At 39.6% G+C, this 7,048-nt stretch overlaps 1 long non-coding RNA gene and 1 pseudogene across 1 annotated transcript; one reads left to right on the forward strand and one right to left on the reverse strand.

The window, feature by feature from the left end:
* Positions 1-1,232: 1,232 nt before the first annotated feature.
* LOC148719874 (uncharacterized) lies at positions 1,233-1,705 on the forward strand. Its single transcript, XR_015993455.1, has 2 exons — positions 1,233-1,477; positions 1,641-1,705. It is a non-coding gene; the product is annotated as an uncharacterized LOC148719874 (long non-coding RNA).
* Positions 1,706-4,149: 2,444 nt separating this feature from the next.
* On the reverse strand, positions 4,150-6,513 carry LOC148719875 (uncharacterized; annotated as a pseudogene).
* Between the last annotated feature and the right edge of the window lie 535 nt (positions 6,514-7,048).

Below are 7,048 nucleotides of genomic sequence, written 5' to 3' on the forward strand. Positions count from 1 at the left end.
TGATCGAAGGCCTCACTCAGCGATGCACATGCATTTACCATGATTGACCGATATAATTATTGCTTATGTGCAATTTGAAGTGGAGGAGTGAAAATAATTTCTAGTGAAAAGAATTGGCATTAACGTCTTCCAGATTGTCACGAGCGTCAAACTCAGTGGAAATTAGGGTTTCGTATACGTCAGTAATTTGTTGGTCGTCGCAGATTTCGCGAATTTCTTTAATTTTCGAGGTACTAGAGGTATGAACAAGACTTGGCTTAATTTTTCTTTTTTTTTCTCTTTGCCACTGCCATAACCGTGAACTTTCATTATTCCGTTTTAAATGGAAAACAAAAAAAAAATTTGCAATCCTTTCTTAACAAATGCGAGTTTGCCTTTTCGTAGTTGTAATTGACAGTGTATCGAGGGAAATATCAACAATCTTTCTCACAAGTTTAAGATGAATATTTTATTTTAATTTTACCGTCTGTTGTTGAATTAGAATTAATTTAAAGTCTCATCTACATTTTTACGATCCCTTGTTTACTGAAAATTATGTTTATTTTTATAGCAACATTTACACTTCTCCATTTCTGTTCATAAAACTTTCCAATGTTTACAATCCTGGATCCAACAATGATTTCATTTTCCTTTTCATCTTCCAGTGAGTTGTTTAGGAAAGTTCTCGGTCATTTCATTTTATTAGGAGTCAAATACAATGCGAAACAAATCGTAGCACTCAGAGGTATCCACTTAAATTTCTCGTGGAACAAAGTAAGACCTACCGAATGCACTCGACACGACTTTATTGATGGGGTGTCGACTTCACCATCCTCCTTTAGCTTGTTAATTAAAATTTTTTTGACCACTTTCGGCAAGAACCCTGCCATCCGAACATTTTACTACCTGCTTTCAAGAAGTAAACTTTCCATTTTTGTTTCTCAAATAACCACTTCCGCTGGAAACAATAGAGCTAGAGGTACCCGGCAGATTTGAAACGCTCATGGCGGCCATGTTTGTTTACAACCCGCCCGCGGATCTGATCGCGCGCGCCATCGCTTATTTCTCTCGCGAGTAATAAGCTTGCGTGTATCTTGGAATCCATTCTCCCCGCGGTCAAAAAAACCCTTTCGAGCCTCCTTAAGAAGACGTTAAAAAGAATAACAACGCTATTGTATATTGAATAATTTGTGAGTTGAAGTACACACCTGGCTTGATTTACAGCAAACTTGTGCGCGCGCGACTCGCGTGCTTTGAGTTTACGAAATAATCTCGTAAGCAAATCACGCGGATCCTTTTTAATGTTGACGTGTGCGACTTTTAGAGAAGAGTAGTTGAAGTTTTTTAGTTTATCGTTTGGTTGTTGTCGTTTGCCGTAAGACTACAGTTTTCTGTGTTAGAGTAAGTGTCTGTTTGTATTTCCCGTTTCGCTTCCAAATACCTACCTTATATATATTGAAGTTCGTTTTGGTTCAATTCTTACAAGCGGGACTGTTATGTAAGTGCTAATGTTCCTTTCCTTGAGCTTATATATAGTTCGTTTGTAAGTTTGTTTGAGTTTTTAGCTAGCTTTGCATCTTGCCTTTATATCGGAATGTTTGGAATGTTGGTTTGCCTATTCGCATTTAGCTTAGCTTCTTCCTTATAAATTCATATTCCAGTTTACGATAAGTACTTGGATACCACGACTACGTTAAATAAAACGATTCAAGGCTTGTCCGTAAAATATATCCTCGCTTCATAGTGTGTCTTCATTTGCGAAACTCATAGTTGTTGTCGAAATTTTGCCGGCTTCGCTTGTGTCGGCCGCTACATCAGTATTTGTTTCTCTTCCTCAAGCTTTTCGCCTATATTTTGATCGAAGAAAATCTCATTTACTTCCACCGCAACAGAAACGAGATAAACTTATTGTCCTCTTTTTTCTGAGAACTGATGTTTCCTGAGCTAAATAACCGTGCCTTTTTCCCGTGTGAATATCTAATTAACAATTATTCCACGAGCGCGCGTTGGATATGACATGATAGATAGCCAACGAGGCGCGTAGCGCCGAGTTGGCTATAATCATCTCATATCCAACAAGCGCGAGGGGAATAATTGTTTTATTAAAAAAAAACGCCCCCAAGATATCAGACAAATCTTCTCGACTTATTTTGTAAGAAGAAACCGGAGGTTACAATGTACAGATAGTAATAATAATAAATAAATAAATAAATAATGATTTAGCAATGGACATCCACTGGGTGGCTATTCTTGTCCACTGTTCCAGATCGAATTGGAATTTGGAATGTTGGCTTTTGCGGAGGGAGGAAAACCGGAGGACCCGGGGAAAAACCCTCGGAGCAAGGACGAGAACCAACAACAAACTCAACCCACATGAGACGCCAGGTCCGGGAATCGAACCCGGGCCACAGTGGTGGGAGGCAAGTGCTCTCACCACTGCGCCATCCCTGCTCTAGATTATGGTATATTGGCTCATATACCATACTGGCTAAGCCAATAAAAACTCTTGAATTGCATTATCCTATGATCCAGTTTTTAATAAATAGCGGTTAGTTCTGCAATCGATAGCGTGAGTCCGCCTGGCGTAAATCATGCCACAAATTGGCTGTTATGACAAAGACTCAGCCCCACGAGGATTAAGTTCGTCAAGGGACTTTCTTCGGCTGAAACTTTTTTTTGCGAAACGAAACAAAACCAGGCAAGACAAAACAAAACTCAGGCTAAAGGGATAATGCCGATATATTTTCTTATAAGGTTAAGATAACTTTCACAAAGATTTTGGAGTTATCGTTAATTAATACGAAGGATTTTTATTCATTGCGCAAAATAGTAATTTAAGAAGAGTCAAAGTTTTATTCTTGAAAAAAATCTACTATTTTAACCTATTTTAACCTATTTTAGCACCGAAACAGAGACACGCGCCCTTAGTTTTGTCAGAGAAGGCATTGTCGCCTCTTGAGAAATGTTTGCAAATGTTTGCGTATGTATTTTTACGTTTGTTTGTAAATCGTACATACTAGTTTCGGAAGAACTGGTGTTTCATGAGCTAAATAACCGTGCTTTTCTCTAGTTTGAGTACCTACTAGGGTTGAGCGGTCTGTTATGTAGTCGGTAGTAAGAAGACTTTTTGTAAGCAACAGCTGAATAACAAAACCTTCTATCGTAATTGATAGTGATCACAATGATGAAAACGTGATCTTCTCTGCAGCTTGATCCGGTCGGGTGAATGGAATTTGGTCTCAAATTATGTAATTCTAGGATATGGCACCGGCTAAAATTACGGAAACAACTCTTAAACAAGAAGACAAAGTTTTCACAAACCAGCTGCAGCCGCGGTTAAAATTAGTTTGACATCATATCATCGAGAAGCTTCTACCGTAGTTAGTCCCCCTCTACCAACTATTAATAGGCACCTTAAGCAACAGACGTTGCCAGCCTCAGGACGGTAAACGGAAACGTGAAAGTTCTTTGGAGTCCTCATTGCGCATGTACAACACGTTGTGCCTTGCCGTTGTCCCGAAGTCGAGCACGCGAGAACGTGGGGTTTCACGTCGTGACGAGAACGTGAGTACTTACTCCGTTGTCTTGATCCCTTTATGCTTACTTTCCGACTAATTCAATTTGGAAATTGGGTAAAATTACATAATGACTGATTTTATGATTCAAATAATGTTCTTCAAGTATTATTAGGCTCTTTTATTTTAAAACTGTTTTCGTATGCCGAACTACCTTCCAGGGAAGAGGTTGCTTTCATTCAACGGAATACTTAGTTGTCTTTTCCGATTTTCTCAATGTATAGACCTTATTCATAAATGGCCGCCGCTCGGAAACGGCCTGGTTTCGAATGCATGAAAGCGAGACTTGGTAGGCCAAAAAATTCTTGGAGAGCACATTTGTGACTATAATTACGTAAATAATATTGTTCAAGTAGTCTAAAGCTTTTGAGGATATTGGCAGGAAAAAGATTTCTTAGTCACTAAACGGGATATCCCTAAGTTAAAGAAAGATTTCCGCGTGAAGAGCCTTAGAGATGCCGACAAATAGCTGTGTCCCTGTCCCGCTCTGTACGAAGAAGGACAAGCGGGAGAAGGAGACGGGTGAATTAAATTTTTTTTCCGTTTTCCAGAGGAGGAAAACCTAAAAAAGTGATGGCTTCATGCTACAAAAAGAGACATCGGAATCGGAGCGAATTTTTCCTTAAACGGGGGAACTAGAGTTTGTTGCAGGCATTTCAGGAAAGAAGATTTGCAAAGAAGTCTTAGTGGAAAAGTTAGCCCCAGACCAGGAGTTGTGCCGAGTCAATTCGTATGAAAGCCAGGTTCGCCTCGTAAACGAGCACCACCGACACCCCGCTTTACGGCTACAACAGTGACAAAAAAAAAGCGCTTGAAGTTAGGGAGGCTGTCGATTCTTCCACCGAAAAAATTGTATCAAAGTCAGGTGTATGTGAAATACATCAAGACATAATTATTCAACTTTCCATTGCAACCAACTATTTACATTATATATACAGCACTGAAAGAGGTATAAGTGGTAGTTTAGCATCTTGCAAACTCACTTGCTGCAATTTTAATAAAATGGGTAAAGTAATATGTGTGCAGCTTTTGCTTCAGAGTTTCCCAGTAAGCAGCATCAAAGGGAATTCTTTCCACTGAAGTTCCCTTTTTCGTGTACACAATTAAGTCACACCATCTTGCCCCACTCACACCCATTTGGCCTTGCATTTGAGTATAGTAAGCATGATTCTTTTTCAGTTTACATTGTCCATCGACAGCTGCACAAAAGAATTTGGGGTCTTGACAGGCTTCTAGTGGAGTGACTTGAAATTTTGTTTCAGGACACTTCACTTCAGCAAGTCCAAAATGATTATGGCATCCAAAATCTACAACCCTGCCATCTGATGAGCACCCTAGAAAAGGCCTATCCAGGGAAACAACAAAACCACTCTTGAGAACCTTAACAGGTGTCTTTCGTGCAAACATGATTTTCTCATATTCCTGGAGAGCAACCGGTTCATATTTTAGACCATGCTCCACATACCTTGAAGTAAATGCTTTCGGATTGATGAAATCCATTGCAAACTTATCATGATTCCTTTGTCTTTTCGAAATGAGGTCAAACTTTGAAGCAGTGAACCTAAGCTTTCGTTCTTTCTTCCACTGTTCTGACAATGTTTGACCTCTTGTGGCTCCTCCAATCTTGTTCATCATGTTTTCATCAACAACAAGGGAAGTAGCAAGTGTCTCTTCAGAATGACACAGGTTGTCAGGCCTGACAAAATCACTGCCTGAGTTTAACGGGAACCTGGGATAGGTTAACTCTGCTTCATCCATGTCAGCTCTCGGAATAGAAGAAATGTCAAATGTAGCCACAAAGTTTGCTTCAGTAGGAGTCAAGTGGTAGCTGCAAAGTTAGCCAATTTGGCTTTCACCAAATTTGGTCATAACACAACTTTTGGGAGTGGAATCATCTTTTGCCAGAACTGCTAAACCCATTTGTGGATTTATATTTTGAAGGGCTTTTTTCAGGTTAATTTCTGCTTGGACGTCATGCACAGGGTTTGACCTTGCATCATACAGTAAGCACTTCAATCCTTCTCTCCTTTTGGTATCATCCAACTGTGTTTTTGAAATGGTACCTTCCATCACGGGTTTAGCAGATATTTTGTCCCCACGACCCTTCTTGTGCCATCTTTGAAGCTGGGATGTACTGGCGAGATCTGGTTGTTCATCATCCTCCTGGCACAAATCTTCTGTGCTCTTGCTGTCAAATAAACTAAACCTGCACGCTTTAAACATTAAAGCAAGAAAGTGGTTACAATATCCCACTTTGCCAGCTTTGCGTGAACAGTTGGCATGTATGACTTGACCTGAGACAATGCACATGGCAAAACAAAGATCATGTAGAGCTTCACTTTTCCTGAAACTGTGATAGCAATTCGCTTTCAAATAAAAATACCCTTGGTCACTGTTCGCTTCGATTTCCTTTAGGTATTCGTCCTTCAGAAATTTTTTTGCCTTCTTTAAATTAGTTGGAATTGAGTGGTGCTCGGCATTTGCGACTCGCTTTCCAGAATTTGCCACGTGCTGGATTATTTCGGCTCTTGTGAAACACGGCATCGTTTCAAGCGACTTTCCCCATCCACCGCTCAGGTATTTCACACTTGAGGTGACGGGAGAGACATAATTATTTGGTAGTAAACTCGAAAACCTTGCCTTCCTTTTCGTGTAAATTTCATATGCATCAGGGTCAATCAGCAATTTATGCCTTCCATTTTCAACGTAGTCTTGGACCCTGCAAAATAATAAAGCAATAATTCTCAACTGCACGTTTACTTAAACTCTAAACTGTACGTGATATCACTCACGAACTTAGCTCTCACCGTTTTACGAGCTGTGCTTTCGTCTTAAGACCCTTGAGTAAATCGCCCCGACATCTTAACCAAAACTTTAGCTCGTCGTTTTTCAGCTAAGGAATATCGTCTTCTGTGAGTATCACGCGCAAAGTTCCATCAGAAGATCTGTGAGACGCCATTGTGGTTTTGTTTTGATCTGTGAACATTGGCCTACCAAGCCTCGCTTTCATGTATTCGCAACCAAGCCGTTTTCTCGCGGTGGCCATTTATGAATAAGGTCTATAAGCGGTAGATTTTTATAGCTTGAATTAAAATTTAAGTCATCTTTTAGTTCCTTCCTCTTGGTCTTCCATTTAATACAGAAACTTTTTTAATCCACTCAAATTATTTTTTTATTTAGTGTGTAAATCAGAAAGTTTACAAGCCCACAAATACTCGCTCCTGGTACACACGAGATGACTGTGTTCTTCGCAACATGTATTTTTTCCGACACTTGAATCAAAATAGCTGACAAAAATAATGGGTATACAATCGATTGCAATTGATCGCTTTCACATTACTCATATAAGCTCCATAGTTTGCAATTTTTCACAATAATAATTTCAAGAGCGATGTGTCTATTATTAGATAAGCTTTAATGGTATAAGGCTTAAATCGTCGGGATATCTTTCAAATATAGTTTACGTTTTACTCGTAGATGGAGTGGACAGAACT

The sequence above is a fragment of the Stylophora pistillata genome, chromosome 11, assembly GCF_964205215.1.
Source record: "Stylophora pistillata chromosome 11, jaStyPist1.2, whole genome shotgun sequence".
Taxonomy (NCBI): Eukaryota; Metazoa; Cnidaria; class Anthozoa; order Scleractinia; family Pocilloporidae; genus Stylophora; species Stylophora pistillata.